This window comes from Amyelois transitella, chromosome 5 (assembly GCF_032362555.1).
Source record: "Amyelois transitella isolate CPQ chromosome 5, ilAmyTran1.1, whole genome shotgun sequence".
Classification (NCBI taxonomy): domain Eukaryota; kingdom Metazoa; phylum Arthropoda; class Insecta; order Lepidoptera; family Pyralidae; genus Amyelois; species Amyelois transitella.
Window position 1 is genome coordinate 7,485,098 of NC_083508.1, and position 19,564 is coordinate 7,504,661.

Sequence of the window (19,564 nt, forward strand, 5' to 3'; positions counted from 1 at the left end):
ATTCCTAACTGAAGCTGAAGCGGAGCGGAAAACTATCGCTATTCCGTTTTACGTCATAATAAAAAGCGAAAAAGCGAGTAGTTCCTCGTGTCATGCTGGAGTGAAATAGTTTTAACGCGATTTTTTTATTAAATAATTACGGAGAAATCATTTTTAATTGAATGTTATTATACATTTATCCGTTCTACTGTACACTGTTCGGGGTCCTGCGGTTTTCAGCATGGCAAAATTGTAGCTAACATCTTAATTATGGACCTACTAAGGTGCTTTAGAGATTGTTATTAGCTCGAGTAGGTAATAGGTATGCTATTACCATGCTCATAAAATGAAGTCAGTCCTAATCAAGTACACGTTGGTTTCACTTGTGTCTCTTCCTTCATGAATTAAAATGTTACTTACCCATAGGTTTGCCTTTCGTAACCATTTATGATCTCATAAATGATGTGAAATGATCTCATAATACCTAATAATAATACACTAATACTTAGTACACTTTACTAGTCAAAATATGATAGAGAATTTTTTTCTAAAGGTCACACATGTTAACATGGCGAGGTTCTGTATATTAGTTGTTTTTAGCACGCCACCTTTGTTCGCGGGCGGTTCACGCGCCCGGCGCTCTGAATGCCAGGGGTCGCTCTTTTGTACGAATATCAGCATTTCCAGTTTTAGGAAGACGAAAAACAAAATTCGTTTCCCTATCGACTGTGATCAATCATGTCTTGTTAACAGACATAATTTCGTACCTATAATGCATTAGATTGATTTATTGCTTTTATCATTTTTCCAGGTGCATATAATGCTCGTTACTTTAAAGTTGCAAGGCTTTCAATATTATTCGATTTTTTTGTAAAATGATGTAAGTTCAACTGTTCGTTTGGTTGGTAGAGTCATGGGTGGTGGTTTGGGATTGTGTTGAATAATGTTGATAAATAGCTTTTTCAATAAAAATATTCAACATATAATATATTAGTGACCCATGTAATCCGTAAGTCACAAAATTACAGGTTGACATTGAAGGTTACGGTTGAAATCGCTGAGCTTTCGATTGTGATGTCATAAGCGGTCGGCACAAAATCGAATTGGGACGATCACGTTATGTTAATCCACTTTACAAGCCGTGTGGATGGGCGATCACTGACCGATGAATTTCCCCGACAGGATTGCGGTATTATTCGAATTTCATATCATAAGAGGCTTACAGTCACGTTTTTCCTGCATTTGCGTAATCATAATTGATATTTAATTTCACACTTTATAATATTTGTGAACGGTTTTTGCAAGCCTAAAAGAAATTTGAATATGAATGTCTAAAATATTTGCATTATTTTGTAATTGGTCTCGCGGAAGGAAATGGACAAGGAGTACCTTTGATCCGTAACTCGAGCTCTTGTCCAGCGCCGGTATCTTCCACGATCCAAAGGTACTCCTTGTCCATTTCCTTCCGCGAGACCAAGTGTTCCTCACGAGCCGTATCCCTATCTGCTATCCTCACATTACTCTTTTTCAACGCAATACTTCTCACACGCTATTAATATCGTATATTTTACTTAATTCCAACGCACCACGCAACGCATCTCATTACTACATACTTAACTACCTACATTACGCTACACTTTCATTCGCTTAAACACTCATAAACTCATATGTTTCTCTTAAATATAATAATTTATTATCTTATATATTCACAATAGAATATATATTACGCATAACAAATATTCGTTCAATTGTATTTTTCGAGATAATTTGATATTTTTTGTTACGAATTTGCGTCAAATTATTTATCGACATCGCCGCCATATTTATTTTCACCGATTTATTTTATAAATTTATTTTCTAGTTTCATTAAAGTAATTTTTTACATATTTTCAATTTAAAATGTCGAAACAAAAGTCTGAATGTGCATATTCTCCCGAAATTGTTCGATTAACAGCAAAAAAGGAACATCTTTTTGCTATTATTCAAGACGCATATACACTTAGTAAAGATATTTCCGATGAAACAAACAAAGAGCAGTTCTTGATAATGATACAGTCGCTTGAAAAAACTAGGACTGATTTTATGCAAACGCTCGATGATTTAGCCATAGCTCAAATCTCTTTTGATCCAAAATCAAAACCGGATTACTCCAGTATGAAATCTTTTGACCAACTTTATTGTCATATTAAAGCTTGCGAAAATAAATACAACTGTAAGATTTCCAGGTGCGATCAAAAGTTTGAATTGTTGAATAAGAAATTACCCCCGCTTAATTTGATATCATTTGATGGTACCTCCACAAAATGGTCACTCTTTTATGAAAACTTTAAGAGTTTAATTCACGAAAATCCCCGCTTGACGGATGCGGAGAAGGTTCAGTATCTGGTAGGCAAACTAACAGGTAAAGCCCTAACAGTATGTTCCGGTATACCTCCCACGTCAGACAATTATTTGATTATTTGGAACGCGCTTTTGGAGAAATACCAAGATATCAGAGTCCAAGCGTCATTTTATATTGACCAAATGATTAATTTTAAGACTGGCCAATCGCTTGATACATTCTTGGAGCAATTTTGCTCGGCCGAATCTGCGTTACGCAGATTAAAAATCGATAACTTGTCCGATTATATTTTTACGCATATAGCACTCAATAAACTTGACAAAGAGACAGTAAGATTATTTGAGCAAATGCATTCATGTGTTGAGATACCTACTTTTTCTCAAATAACGCAATTTGTCAATCATCAAAACAAGATACAAACGCTTCGTTCGTCTGCCTATACTATGAACAAAACGCTACCCTCGAACGCTAATAAAAATACTAACAAAAATAAAGCAACGCATAATTATTTCGCTAACACCGATCAGATAAATACCAAAACAGACATACGTAATTCTAATTCTAAAAACTCACTATCTTACAATTGTTTGATATGCAATTCTCAACCTACACACGCATTGTATAAGTGTCAACATTTCTTGAATCAGACTCCAGTTTCCAGAAATAATTTAGTCACTAAGTACAATTTTTGTATTAATTGCCTCGGATTTCATAATATTGCAGTCTGTCGTTCTCAACGTAACTGTAATATTTGTCAGCAAAGACATCATTCTTTGTTGCACATGCATGATACTCAAAGTGCTATCACACCGTCTAGTCACAAGGCGAAGTCAGTGAGCTATCCGTCTCACTCGCACGCACCGTATTCAGCCCCTGTTGCCGATACGCTCACACAGTCGAATTCTATGCAGCAAGTACACGCAGACTCGAATACGCGCGCAAATTTAAATAATGTTGCGCTGTCGGTTGTTACTTCGTCTCGTTGTAATGAGCTAGGTAATACCGTTGTTTTACCTACTGCTTCCGTTTATGTTTTTAATAAGAATAAGCGACATAATTTACGTCTATTTTTAGATTGTGGATCTATGAGCCACTTCATCACAAAATCTTGCTGTGATCGATTAAATTTAAAAATAACTCCCGCTTCCTCCTCGATTAAAGGTATCGGTCAGACCGAAAGTGTATCATACGGAGTTACTACTCTGAAATTCCATTCCCGTTTCGATCCTATGTGTTCGTATGATATAGTTGCGCGTGTTATTGACTCGATCACCGACCACCTACCCAACTATGAGTTAGATATTTCTAAATTAACTCACTTTAGTGACTTACCAATGGCTGACTATAATTACCACACGCCCGGCGAGGTGGATTGTTTAATTGGTAACGAGCTCTTCCCGTTTCTGTTAGGAAGTGACAAAGTGACTTCACCGCATTCTTCCGTAGTTGCGTTAGAAACTACTCTTGGATATGTAGCCATGGGTAAGGCTGCTGTTACGCGCATCAAGCCCTGTCGCAATGCTAATAATAAAACTTTCTTTTGTTTTACTGAACAAACCTCAACGCTAGAATCAATTACTCAACGCTTTTGGGAACTTGACAATGTCCCTCATAAAATTCATATGAGCCCTGACGATCAGGCCTGTGAAGAAATCTTCAAGTCAACTTATTCTCGAGATAGTACCGGTCGTTATACTGTGCATCTCCCGTTTAAACATAATCCTTCAGAATTAGGAAATTCTCATTTTATCGCTAGACGCCGTTTACTGAATTTAGAGAAAAAACTTGATAGTAATCCTGATTTACGTACAAATTACAACGACACTTTGCAAAGTTATATTGATAAAGGTTACTTATCTAAGGTTGAAAATGCATCGTCGGATGATAGCTCTTATTATATTCCGCACAGAGCTGTTTATCGCCCCGACAAACTCACTTCGAAAACTCGTATCGTTATTGACGCCAGTAGTAAAACTACTAGTGGAAAGTCCCTTAATGACCTTCTTTATACAGGTCCGAATTTACAGACAAGTATATTTGACCTTTTATTAAATTTACGCATGTTCTCTGTGGCCCTATCTGCAGACATTGAAAAGATGTATTTTCAATTGAAACTTACTCCCACTCATCACGTTTTTCAACGTATTTTATATCGATTCGATTCTAGATCTGATATCGATACGTTCGAGTTCAATCGTGTATCTTTCGGTATATCAAGTTCCCCTTACCTTGCCATGAGAGTCATTCGCCAGCTAGCTGCCGATAGCCGCGATCAATTTCCTCTCGCCGCTACAGAAGCTGAAACTCACATGTACATGGATGATTTCATCACATCTATGGATGGCGTAGACGTCGCTCTAAAGGCCAAGTCCGAGTTGATCCAAATGTTTGCCTCTGGTGGTTTTAATCTCACGAAGTGGATTTCTAATAGTCCCGACCTCTTGGACAAGTCGTCCGCAATGCAAAGTGAAGACGTCATACAATTTGATACTAACGCTTCAACTCCACATAAGATAGTAGGAATGCAGTGGTTACCTACTACTGATCATTTTCAATTCTCAACAAACGCTGATATGCAAGAGTGCACCAAGCGCTTTATTCTCTCGATTACTGCGCGCTTGTTCGACCCATTAGGACTACTAGGCCCGGTGGTCACATACATGAAACTGCTCGTTCAAGAATGCTGGATGGCTGGCCTTGATTGGGACGATCCAGTGCCTCCCGCGATCTTAAATAAATGGACACAGTTTCATAATGAACTTGCTTGTCTAGAACAAATAAAAATTCCGCGACATGTCGGATTACGTTCTCCGCATGTCATTCTTCTAGGTTTCGCAGACGCAAGTGAAAGGTGCTATGGCGCTAATGTGTATATTCGCGTTAGTCAAGACTCATACTCACCCGGCTCTGTCCACTTGCTCGCTTCTAAGTCTCGCGTAGCTTCACTATCTAAAATGCCACTCGCACGACTAGAGCTGTGCGCCGCTCTTCTTCTCGCTAACCTTCTAGACGCCGTTAGACATACTCTTTCCCAGAGATGTCATATCAACGAAATATACTCGTTTTCAGATTCATCTGTGGCGCTTACGTGGATTCATTCTCCGCCGTATAAATTCCATACATTTGTGGCTAATAGAATTACTGAGATTAACTCAAAACTTCCCGCTAAGCATTGGTTTCATGTAAAAGGCATTGAAAATCCCGCAGATATTATATCTCGCCCTGTAACGCCTAAAGCTCTAGTCAACAATCAATTTTGGTTTAATGGTCCCAATTGGCTAAGCCTTAGTTGTTCTGATTGGCCATTGAAACCTTTTACGATTAATCCTAATGGTTGTTTAGGAAATTTAGAGACTAAAACAATAAGTTTAGTCGTTCAAAGTCCTGAAGATATTCAGACTTCTCATCCAATTGAAATTATGGCTGAAAGAATTTCAAACTGGTTGAAATTATTACGCTCGGTTGTTTATATGTTACGTTTTATACAAAAATTAAAATCTCAACAACCTATTTCTGTACAAGATTTAGAATTTTCTGAACTTTATATAATCCGCTTTGTTCAAAATAAGCATTTCTCTAAAGAAATTACCGCTTTGCGAAATGGGAAATTATCTGATAGTTCTCTACTCAAGTTAAACCCTTTTATCGACAAGGAAGGCCTTCTAAGAGTCGGTGGGAGATTATCAAACTCTGAACTCGATTTCGGTCAAAAGCATCCCATTTTATTACCTTCTAAAAATTTAATAACTCAATTGATTATTGATTATTATCACGTTACTAACCTTCATACAGGACCTTCACTATTACTCGCTCTTATAAGACAAAAGTTTTGGATACTATCCGCTAGAAACTTAATTCGTCAACGCGTACATAAATGCAATATTTGTTTCAAACTTAAACCGAAATTCACTTACCCTCGCATGGGAGATTTACCTACCTTTCGCATTTCAAAAGTTAAGTGTTTCGTTAACACTGCTGTAGATTATTTAGGCCCCTTTTTTATTACACATATTCGACGCCGTGGAATCAAAAGCCACAAGGCATATGTTTGTCTATTTGTGTGTCTCGCCACCAAGGCGTTACATTTAGAATTAGTTTCTGATCTCAGTTCAGAATTGTTTGTCGACGCTTTCAAACGCTTTATAAGTAGAAGAGGTCCGGTTTCTATGATCTATAGCGATGGCGGAACCAACTTTATCGGCGCTAAACGAAAACTTAGTGAAATTTATGATTTATTACAGTCCACAGCTCACCAAAATTATATCAGTAATTATTTATTGACAAATAAAATTCAATTTAAACATAGCCCGCCGTACGGTCCTCATTTTAACGGTCTAAGTGAGGCTAATGTTAAGAGTGTTAAAACTCATATACTCAAAACTGTAGGCTCTCAGATCTTAACTTACGAGGAGTTCACAACTGTCTTAGTTCAAATAGAGGGTTTGCTGAACAGTAGACCCCTTTGTGTGCTAGGTACTGAACCTGAAGCAACTGCTCTCACTCCAAATCATTTTTTAAATGTTACTCCTATAAAATTTCTTCCCGCTGAAAATTACCTTGAATCGCCTGATAATCGCTTATCACGTTATCAATTGTTATGTAAACTCACGCATGATTTCTGGCGTCGTTGGAGCCAGGAATATCTCACTTCCCTTCAACAAAGAGAAAAATGGACTAAGTCCTCAGAAAATATAAAACTGGGTACTGTAGTCATACTCAAAGACAATAATACGCATCCTCATTGTTGGCCCCTGGGAGTCATTACAGATGTTTACCCGGGTAAAGACAATATAGTTCGAACCGTCAAGGTTCGCACTTCTTCTGGGAGTTATATACGTCCAGTAATCCGGGTTTGCCCATTGCCTACTCAATAAATGTTATTACCTAGATTTATATATTTTAGGTTGTAAGTTTTAATTTTTTTGTTATTAGTTACGTATCTACTCAAAACTTGCAATTGTATTTATTCCTAGTTCCTGTATGTTGTTTCATGTAATATAGAGGAAACCTCTAGGCCGGCAGACTTGTCTTCGCCAATTATTTATTTTTTAACATATTTTTTATAAACGCAACACTACATATACGCACTCTTTCACGCACGCACTCAATCCTATTCCTGTCCCACTCTCACACATTTCCCAAATTTCGAAAAAGAATTTAAAAAAAAAAAAAGCGCGCCAATTTCGTCTCCGCGCGCATCTGCACCGCTCTCTGCATCGATTGTGAATATTCGCAAAATTCATCAAAGACGCTAAAACTTTATTAACTACGCACCCCGGGGTTAATTTGTGAAGTGCAGTGATTTGTGTTTCCCAAAAACTACCCTTTGGATCGTGGAAGATACCGGCGCTGGACGAGAGCTCGAGTTACGGATCAAAGGTACTCCTTGTCCATTTCCTTCCGCGAGACCAGTAATCGCTTTGGACATTTTCGAATTAATATTAATCTATACTTCTATTCTTATGTAAGTACTAATATATTAATATTATAAAGACTTTTGTATGTTTGTCATGTTTTTACACAAAAACTTTTGGACCGGTTTTGATTAATGTAAACCTACCTTTTTTTTCTTGAAATTGCCTCGGGAGCAAAATCCGCGCAAGAACTAGTTTCTGAAATAAATTTTATCTACTTTATATTTTACGTGACCTTTCAGTCTTTTCAAAACCGTTCAAGGAATAAAGACGTGATTATGTATATGTATTATAGCTAGTTAAATGACAAAAAGAAACATCAAAATGTGCTCAGAAGATCTGGAGACTAACATGTACAAACAGACATACAGGGAAACTTTTTACTGTTGTTTGTTATACGTAGATATTGATTGATGATAAAATATAAGATGTTTCTCCAGAGTCAACAAATGTAATACGCGAAGGAGATAGCGTTACGAAGAGAAATAAATACGAATTCATCACAAAGTAGGGATTTCATTAAATATTCTGTGATTCCCATGGACTCGGACCTAATTTATTTCGCCGACTTTTAAACGTCTCGACGTAATTGCAGAACGAGCCAAAAAGACAGATGGATCCTGTTTATTATCTTTGAAGAGATTTCACTGGTTCCATAGGTATCATTATGAGAAGTCCTCTCCCATTTATGTATATTAAATTTTGCTGACGTTAAAAGGACTTCTTTTATTTACTACAGTAATGAATGATTTGTGATATTTTTTGCCACATCATTTTCAGACGTATTTTGTCCATTGAGATAAATATGAATTATAAAACAAAAATGGCACCTAATACGATTAACACTCGGTAACTTTACATGTTGCATATAAGAGTATGCTCTTGCCATTGTCATCGTTGTTTGCTTTATGCATATTTTGTTTGTGGCTCTCTCGTGTGACGAGCAGTGCGACCAATTTGTATTTCCGCAGCATTAATTTCTGTTCCAGACTTTATTATCATTTATTTTCCATTACACGTTTTATTGGCAGAAAGCGCAATTGAGTTTGATGATACCCGCATGTTTGTGTAGTGATAAAGGGTCAGGTCAAAAGTACCCGAAACCGCCGAGCTTGTATGAAGAGAGTTATGAATGTGGACGAAGCGAAAGAAGTATGCAGAGATCGTGGCAAGTGGAAAGAGGTAGTCTCTGCCTACCCCTCCGGGAAAGAGGCGTGATTTTATGTATGTATGTATGTATGTTGTGTAGTGAAAGTGCAAGCGGTTTATCATATACTTTCCCACCACATATATATATATATATATATTATGTATATTTACACATATATTTCTTCTCAATTTTGGAAGCATTGATTAGAGACGGCATCTTTTTTGATCATTAATTGAATAATACAAACTAGGTACATATTATATAGTATGGACTCACATACATATATGTACATACTATGTTGCTTTGCGCGAGTACGGGTCGCCACACTGCGACACTGCGTCGACGAAGCGGTGTGTGCATCATAAAACAGGCCTCTTAGACGCAAGCAAGTCCACGACGCACGAAAGACACTCAATGTCCCCCACATTGAGTGTCTTTCATGCGTCGCCTTAATCTAATTACTATTATTTTTAAGTAGGTAAGTAGTTGTATTTTCTATAGTGTGAAATTGAATTTATTGGCATTAACTATCTATATCTTTATGTTGTTACATACGTATTATTCAGACAGCTACTTGAGAAATTCATTACTTTGAGTAGGTATGTGGTCGTTAGAATACCCTTTTAAGTACCTATTAAGTACGTATCGTTACATCGAAATACATTGTGAGTTCACACCTGTGTACACATATAATAGGTATATTAACGATATACCCTATACTTACACTGCTAATAAAAGTGGATATTGTGACAAGCATTATATAAATATCAGGCAGCATATCATTATGACAGGCCTTGAAGATAACAGTGGCTATGAGGATAAAAAAATAATTTGTATCAGGCGAAATTTTATAACAGAGGTACCAAGTCCCTATTGTTACTAACTGAGTTGAATGTTTATACTTGCATGTTTAATAACCTATTATGGCTTTGTGTAATCCAAAACAACATTAACATATACATACCTACGTATAGTCACGTCTATATTCTTTGCACAGAGCCAGCAGTCTTAAAAATACTGAAAAGCTACGTTTAGCTAAATGGTTTAATGATGCAATTGAGATACAAATAGTGACAGGTAGCTAGTCCGTCCCCTTCAAGAGGAATTCCAAACGTATAGGTAAGCCATTTCTTATATTACCATTTATAATCAATGGGAAAAATATGGAGTGGTTGTATTTTAAAGTGCAGAAAACCACTCGGTTAAATTAATCCAATTTGAAATTTTGACATTACTTATAACTTTTTCTAATAAACAAATAATGAATCATAAGCAAAAGAATTGGAGTTTGAAAGAATTTGTTGTTTGAATCTGCATAATTTCTACTACTACTCTATATTCGTAACGTGGTAATTAATACAGAAAATAAGTAAGCGGTTTAGTTGTTTTTTTACAGGATATTTTTGATGGCATCTCACTCCTTTTTGTAGAGTCCTACTTTTTGGTACCATTATATTTATTTCTTAGATTTTCGTACTTCAAGACATGTCCAATCACGTGTTTTTCATTCCGTCGACCATTTTACAAGTAATAATGTTGTTCAGTTTCATGGGAAAAACACACCCTTACCCACCCTATAGCCCCTCCCGTTATGCCTCATATAGTAATAATACTACTATACAGTAATAATGATTCGTTAACTGCAAATGTAACCTTGTACTTTAGATTACAAAGTTATTCATGCAGTTGGTGTATTTAGAAAACTGGACCGAAATTACAAAATATTTAGGTTTTCCCATGATTAAGACACTAAATTTTTAGGTTTTCCCATGATTAAAACACCAACAATGACAATTTATAAAGAAACGAAGCTGCTCAATCTCCGGCAACTGTATAAATATAGCACATGTGTTTTAATAAGAAAGATTCTCACCAAAGATATACACTCGCACATAAACTTCACAAAAAAGATACAAATCCAAAAACGTATTACTAGACAAGCCAATAACATATATTTAAGAACTCCCAGGACTAACTATGGAAAAAAGAATATTATGTATGAAGGTGCACAGTCTTATAACAAATTGCCAAAGGATATAAAAGAATCGAAATCACTTTTCACATTTAAAAAGTTGCTAAAAAGTCACATATTAAAGGACCTCTCATAATAATGTGTATAAATGTATAAATATAGTATATACATATGTAAAATAAGTATAAAAAGCAAATTCTTATAATATATGTTAAATATTTATACTTGCATTTATATAAGTATGTAACGTTTTACTAATAAATAATATACTGTGATAGGGATATTGATATTGATACGTATAATTATAGTAATTTGAATTATGTTATAAACTAATTATAGATCACTGTTAAATTTGCAAAAACATATCACTCGTTATAGAAATATGCTATTCCGCTACAGCTTATACACTAATGTACACGCCTTAATAAACAAGTGTAAGTAGTTGTCTTTAGAACACGAATGCAGTCTACCCTCTTTGTTACTTGCTCATTGATTTTAAGTTTTTAAGAGTATTTTATGTTCAGATGCTTGCTTCACATAAAAAATAATGAAATGTTTCGTTTAAAAGTTAATACCGAAATCCTAATTCTTAGCTGCATTTTATTTTGTTTATTGTTAAGTGATGTGTCATCAGTGATAGTTTATATAGTGCAAACATGTCCAGATGGCACGAAAGATATGTAAAATCTTATTGATTAGGTACGTACAATAGTTTAATTATATCTTTGTATTTTCTCGGTAAGTGAATTATGTAATTCTTTTGAGAAAATAAATTCTTTAAACCTTAAATTCTATTTGTATTCTAAATTTGAAGCTTCTATGTCTGCTAGAAGTGCCTTAGACTTTTGATGATGAGTGAGTCAGTGAGTGACAAAATTCAGAAACTTTAACAAGTTGTCATTCTTAAACTACTGGTTCAAATTGACTGAAATTTTAAATATGTGGAGTACGCTCATTAGTATTTTAAATTTTAGTATTTGTTGTTATAGCGACAACGGCAATACATAATTTGTGAAAATTTCAGCTTTCTAGCTATGAGATACCTGCCTGCTGATAGAAAGACGGGCGGAAAGATATACAGCGGAGGCTTGGTATTAGGGTCCCGTTTTGCGTTTTAGGTTAAAAATTGATTGAGAAATACTTCAGCAGATATTTGAGTTTTCATCAAACAATTCTTAGGAAAACGCAATACTTATCTAGTACATACAAAGCGCATTTCGATTTGTTGTAATATTTCCTTGATTCTAGAACACGTAACATCTATTTTCAATTGTATTATTGAAAATACACATTTGTTAGTCTTATTCCACCTACGCTTTATGAACGTACTCAATGTTTATGTGGTACGTCGCATATGTGCAAATTATTTGAATTGTCGTAATAATATTACGGAAACTGTTTGTCTATTTTGTCTGTTTTATCGAACACGCAAGCGTTTGATCGAAAGCAATATTTTTTGGCGACAATAGGCACCAACCGGTCATCTTTGAACAGGATTTACAAACTCTTAAGTGGATTAAACGTCTGACAAAAGAGGTTTATTGCGCGCACTGCCGGTGACGGCGCGCCGACACGGGCATTCGCTTTGTTCATATACACTTGTATTGTTTGTCCCCAACTCACAACCTATATTTTTAGACCCCACTAGCCTAAGAATATATGTACCTAACTTATAGGTACATACATTTTTGGACGTTTTGGACGAGTCAGTATTTTGTTAAAACAAACGAGCTCAAATTGGATTTTTGCTTTCGATTGTTTGTTTACATTTAATTTATCTTAAAGTGGGCAGGACAGGACATTAAAAATTTTTTTTTACTTGTGGACCAAAAGTCATGAAGGCTGATAAATAATATCTAATGTATGTAGTTATTAAATTTTGAATCAAAATTAAAGTTTAGCCAGCTATACGAAGTCAATACCACAGACTATTTCAAAATGCGGGGAATATCAAGCCCATGCACCATTTTTAAATGCTTAAAATTATATCATCCTTTTATCCGTTGATTCCAGGACAAAGCGTGAAGGAATAATTTAATGAGATATAATTCAATCAATAAAGATTTTGCACATTATACAATATCGCTTTATGCTGAGTGGATTTTCAGCCGTTGCAATACGATGAGCGATCGTGAGGATTTCGGGGGTTTCTGGTGTGACGTCATAGGGCTTGGAGGGTGAGCCGGGTGTGGGAGCGGGTAGCAGGGGGAGAGACGCGCGCCGCCGCCGTGCGCGCCCGGCGCTGCCGCTAGCGCTCCGCTGGCGTTCGCATACTGACTGTAGGTACTATCTGTTGCGCGCCGAGCGCGGTGGAGGCGCCACGACCGAACGCCCGCCCGCCCTTCATTAGTACGCAACCCGTAAACAAATCACTACGCGGCCGGTGCGGAACAAACTCTTTACGATCCCACGCACTATACGAATCTAGTTCAGTGACAGAAAGTTTTTTGTGACTCTTGTTGACGTTCTGTAGTGCACCGTTAAGAACCGGCTGGGGTAAACGGCCTGTCAGCCGCCCACGGATTGTAGTAGAACTGTAGTAACCACGCCAGACTTGCCTACAGGCAATGCACCGAGACATCGCTTATTTGGGTAGGTAGGTCATCAGGTATTTTTATACGTATAAATATAGGTATATTCTGTAACAAGTAATTTATCATGAATTTTATACTAACAATATTTCTAAATAAATATAGGTAATTTTGCATATAAAATGCTATATCAAAAAATTTTAAAAGCTTCATGGTCGTGAAAATTCCTGTATCCAGTATCACTGAATAATATCTTCTGATAAGTATAATTTGAACTCGGAAACGATTTTGCAGATTAAAGTATTAAGTCATCATTTAAAATGAGTTATATCGCAAATTTGTTAAAGTATTTTCTGGATAAATGTTGATGAAGATAAAAAAAGTTGAAACTTAGAGTTTTTAGCAACCTATTTCATAAATTGATACGAAGAAAGTTAACGATAAACTCGTCATCTTTCTGCGTTCTTCTAAATGCATGAACTTTTTATTTTTTTTTCCAATTAATCAATAAAAAATAGATTTCTGTTATTTTTTTAAAATAATTGTTATAATTTTATTAGAACAAACTTTCTTACATGTAGAATTAAACTTTTTTACTTTATTTCAAACTTCCGATTTCCGGAAACGTGTTAATTTTAGAAATATACTGATTTATAAATATGGATTTCGATTATTTTGTCATAAAAAGGTAAAAAATATTCTCATCATCGAAATCTTAAACAATTTGTTATAGCTATTTAGGCTATTCAGGCTTTATCTTCATAAAAAAACCTTATTGAGATAACTCAAATATATTGAAATGTTTACTAAGAAGAACATACCTTTAATACCAGAAAAAGCACCCAAACGCATGAACGATTATTCGACGCGGTACCGCGGGGAAAAGCTGGTAAGGGTTAAGAAAAATTAAAAGAAATGTAAAATTCATTTTTCAACAGTGGAGCACATATCAAGTTATAAGCTTGATCGTGTCAACATCACATGAATCAAATATAATACCCGATACAATTGGGTTACACTCAACTTGACCTAACCTTAAAGTTAAGTTTTACACAGCTTTTATTTAGATACGCAGTGCGATTTGGTTTTTCATAAAAGCATTTGTTGTTACTCTTTAATATTCCTGAGTTGTTTACAAAAAGAAGCTATGAAATATGATAGGGTTAGCGATTACTTGATGCTTGGGTGTAATATGTAGAAAAAAAAGGTTTTTTTTGTGGAATAATACTTAATGTATTATCTATAGGAGGACCTCTATTCTTCCGAAAGAAAAAGTCTAGTAGCAAGCTATTTCTTTATTTTTTAAGCATAATGCTATATTCTAGTGATTTGTGTACTTAATTAACGTTTGCAATAAAATGTTGCTAAATAGCATTACATGAATATTTATGTCTCTCTATAGGTTTAAAACCATCTCCAAACTTACACAAATCACATCTATCCGTCGTCACTCTGTTTTGACGTTATGGAAAGACAAACAAATACACGTTCGCATTTATAAATCGCACGTATAAAAATATTTTCGTCAAAAATATATTCATAACTAGGCTAGGCTAGAATTAATCCTTACATTTTACTGCGTATTTCAACATTGCATGAATGTTGTATGTGTAATGTTGTAATAAATACTTATCCATTTACATTATGATGTTTTCAGTTTGTAATATATTTCTCGGAAAATTAATATAAATTTCAATCGTTTGCCAGATGGACAATCTTCTTTTTTACACAAACATTTAAGCATTCTTAAGATGTGACGAAGAAAGTGGCAAAAAAATAAAACGACAATCTGAATTTTTCCTTGGGTTCCTTAATTATTTATTGACTGACTTCATATCTAAACGTAAAATTTTGTAAAAAGACGCAAAAGGCATATTTTCGTCTCTATAAAATTTTATGTCCTAACCGCATTAGAATACAGGAAGGTAAAACAAGGGAGAGAAGATTCTCCCGTGAGAACAGTTACCTTAAAAATATTCAGAATTATGCAGAGTCAACAACTGACAGCGCCTGTTACCGTAGATACCTACTTTGAATACACCGGAGAGGTAACCGCAGCGAATCCCACAATTTTATTTTCCACAATTGGTCCTTTGCTGAAAACTTTCCGACTTTTACTGTTATTATTTCGTTGGCAGTGTAATAAAATAACTATCTCGCTCATTGTAGCGAATTCCCGATTGCATTTTTAATGCGAGATACTTTGCATCCTATGAGAGTAGACTGGACGAAGTTTTCAAATTGTAACTTTTGTTGTTGTTGTCGCTTTTTTATAGTAAGGATTTTTTTTCACTTGCAATAATGTACTTACAAATGAGCTTTGTATGATTCTTATTAAACTGTAATGATTCTTTTAACCATTTAAAAGTTAAAAGCGTCAATAGAAAATACAAATTATTTTTATACGTGGCAATACTATTAAGTGCAAGTAAACAGAAAGATTTCCGTTTCCTTCTTATTTTCTTTAAACTGTTATACTGCTTCGTAAGAGTAGCTTTATTTTTTTTTGTTCAAAGTTTATTGAAAAGCAAGTTGGTGTGATTAACAATGTAACATTTAATGTGGGGATTTTTAGAAGTACAGTACAAAAAGATTGGAATAAAATTGTAGAAAAACTGCAATAGCTACAAACAATAGAATACCTACCAATGTATTTCGACTTGCTGCTACTACCCCTTCATCTTTCTTTTTGTAGGTTGGAAAGAAAAAAGATAGGTACTCTTGTACATAAATATTAAAATTCAATATTTATTTTATAATCGTTTCAAAACCCCTTTTACCTAATAATTAACCTAAGCAGACGCAATCACCTGCATTTTTAATTTAATTTCTTTCTTTGCTTTTAGCATTAAAAAGATTAACCACGTGGGAAGATAAAAATAAAATTATATTAATTTTGTGGTTATAAGGTATATTATACAAGTTTAAATTGCTTCATCTATGTATAAGACATTCTGGTATACAAAACGTACTTTTGTATGCACATTTAAATATGACAGAAAAATTTAAAGAATTTTGATGAAAATTGACTTGATTGAATTACCACTGACTTTTATTTGTAAACAGCTACATTTTTAATAAGATTTTTTAAACGTTTAAAGTTTTACTTAACGATTCTATTTAATTACCCGCAATAATAAATTTAGGTCCATATAACATAAAATAATTATACATAAATATTTATAAAAAATAAGAAATGCTCCAAATTTAGTTTTCTGTATGCGCTATTTTTTCTGTTTTAATGTTTTTTTATGTCCGTACACTGTAGTTAGTATAATGTGTGATCATCACGCGGACTAACCTCTAAAATATGCAAAATTTCATTCCAGCGCTCCGTTGTTCTTGTGAAATAATAAACACATCAGACAGTTGCGATTTACATTTCGACATTTATTTGTTATTTAATTCTCGATATAAGCAAAATCAATCAAATTTTGATAGGAGTAAGCATGAAGCAGAGTCTTGTTAATGATTTACATGACCCAAAAAAATTTATTTAAATTTATTAAATGATCTTTACAAATAAATAATATTTGTACCAATTTATTTTTTATAATAGTAAAAGGACTGTTAATGTCTAACCTAAAACTTCTTACCTACCTACCTCCTACACCAATCAATTTAAAAATATTTAATCATAACCATAAAAAGAATTTTAGAAATTTAACGGGTAACTAGTATGAATCAAATAGAAGGACGATAATAGTTATGTTTCTTACAAAAAGTGCCTAGTGCCTCGGTGTAAAAATAGAAACCATTGCTGCTTACTTTGAATATGCAAACCTACGCTTTATTTTTAATCACCTGAAAAATAAGAATATTTTCTAAGCAATCAATTTGGTATTACAAACTTACATACATATGATCACGTCTATATCCCTTGCGGGTTAGACAGAGCCGAGATTCTTAAAAAGACTGAAAGGCTACGTTCAGCTGCTTGGCTTAATGACAGATTGAGATTCAAATAGTGACATGTTGCTACCCCATCGCCTAAATGAAGAATCCAAGTTTAAAAGTCTATCCCTTAGTCGCCTTTTACGACATCCATGGGAATGAGACGGAGTGGTCCTATTCTTTTTATTTTATTGGTGCCGTGGACCACACGGCACCAGTTTGGTATTTATCGTAACAAGTTCGTAGTTTGACCAAAACATATGTATATCTAATCGATTACTATGTTGTGAAATTATATTGATTGTAACCAGGTTAACATTAAAACAACAATATCTTACCGAAATTCTAGCATAATTCGAATAGAATTACCCCGACGTTATGCCGACGTTGAATACATTAGGTACAACAAGGATAAAAAAACACGAAGACCAGACATAAAAGAAGAATAAAAGTTGTAAGTCCCATATTATTATGTATATATGCGTATAGTGGCGATAATAACAATGTACGGACAGACACGGCATATAACCGCAGAATAACATAGCGCTAATGGATCTGTAACACTGTTCTATTGCTAACCAGGGACTATTTGGATAGCAAACAATACAAGTATTTGCATTGAATACCTAAATGTCGTGGTTTCAATGTGCTTTTTGTGTTTCAGGGGAGCAACTTCCAAATGTAGTGAACGAAGTTCAAAAATGATTACTTATAAGTTTTATTACAAAAATGAGCAATGTACGTAGAAGTATAAAAAAACATTCCTTAAGATTTTATATATCGTCTTCTTCTTTAATTTTGTATTTTCTCAAAGTATATTTTACTTCATGGCATATTTTATATTTTAAGAACAGAAATGTCAGTAAAGTAACTCAACAAAACATACTGTCTCGGTTCGTAGAAAATATTAAAATAGTATCGAGGAACGTCGTCGTACGACGGTTGCAGCCAGGTATCCTTTGAAACCCAGCCATCCAGTTCTAATAGCGAAGTTCTTGGAAGATATGTGCTGTCATTGTCGTGATATAAGTCGACAGTGTGCACAAAGAATAGAGTGAAGCACGACAATCAATTAGATACAACCAAGTGAATTGAAAATAGAAATGCACGCGCAACTCTGTGTCAAAATTTGTGTTGCCTCTAATCGCGTTTTACATAAGTCTATTATTCGAAAACAGACTTGCTAAGTTAGAGAAAAATAACTAAATTATTACTTTAATGAAACGATTTGCAATGCAAATCACTAGACCTGAAATTTGATTATTGCCTAATAACAACATTTAATAAGTAATATATTTTTGAAGGTTTTTAACAGATAATCACCATTTTTAAAAGATTCCATAATGAATTTTAACATATCACAAGTGGTCTCCCTAACCAAAAACGTTTAGGCTAAATTATGTGAAAGTTTCGTGTATGTACTATAGAAACTAGAATTAGGAAAAGCAACACCAAAGTACAAAAGCGAAAATTATTTTCTTTTTAAAATGGCATTCGGTGCCGCTTGGGGTAGTCTGCATTCAATGACCAGTGTTTCAGAACATTGTAGCTCGACGTTGCACTTGGCTCGGTTCCAAATAGTTATTTGGATTACTTACACTGCCCGCCTCGCGATGTTTAGTGGACATACCCCAGAATTCTCGTCTACAAGCTCTACAAACCAACTTTTATGTGTTAGCACAACATCACTAACGTTTATTTTAGTAATATTTAAATTATAATGATTTTCAATAAATATGTTAAAATGTACTTCAGAAGTTACTCCAAGCCGTTAATTACGATGGTTATCTAAAACTACGCCGACCAAAGGTCGGAGCTAGAGTAACTCTAACACAAGTTTGTGCAAAATCATTTGGTCTGCCAACAAACTCCATAATATAGATAAAACTAATAATAACAATATACTCATATCAAAATATTCAGTTTATTTATCGTTGATAGCTTTTTATTACATGAGGAAACAAATATCTAGGGAATGTTGACCTTTATCTCTGGGCTACGATATTGGATAAAGAAAAAGAATCTACTTAGTTTCCGTAGTTGTTAAACGAGACATATTAAGCAAGGTTGACTTTACATTAAGTCGAGGGACCCTTGCTTAATGTCAGGTTAAAATTGAATAGGAAGGGTATGTGTTGTGTGTGTTGGATTTTGGTCGCCCAACTTGTGTTTAATGTGGTTTGCAAACTATATTTAGACAAATTCTCTGTATTCTAGTTATTTTAGTGGTTAGAAACACAATTCAGTTAGGATAACTCAGGACATTTACGACCGATACACGGA

The 19,564-nt window shown here is 34.6% G+C and overlaps 1 protein-coding gene across 5 annotated transcripts in view; it reads left to right on the plus strand.

The window, feature by feature from the left end:
* Positions 1–19,564, plus strand: part of LOC106131809 (5-hydroxytryptamine receptor) — a 55,364-nt gene that overhangs the window by 17,353 nt on the left and 18,447 nt on the right. For 2 of the 5 annotated variants that reach the window (XM_060954949.1, XM_060954951.1), the window contains exon 1: positions 13,120–13,448. The exons of 2 other annotated variants lie outside the window; for them this stretch is intronic. The gene's annotated coding sequence lies outside the window, so the exon portion shown is untranslated. Of the gene's footprint in view, positions 1–13,119; positions 13,453–19,564 lie in introns of those variants that run through there. One more of the 5 variants, XM_013331021.2, reaches the window with a different exon arrangement.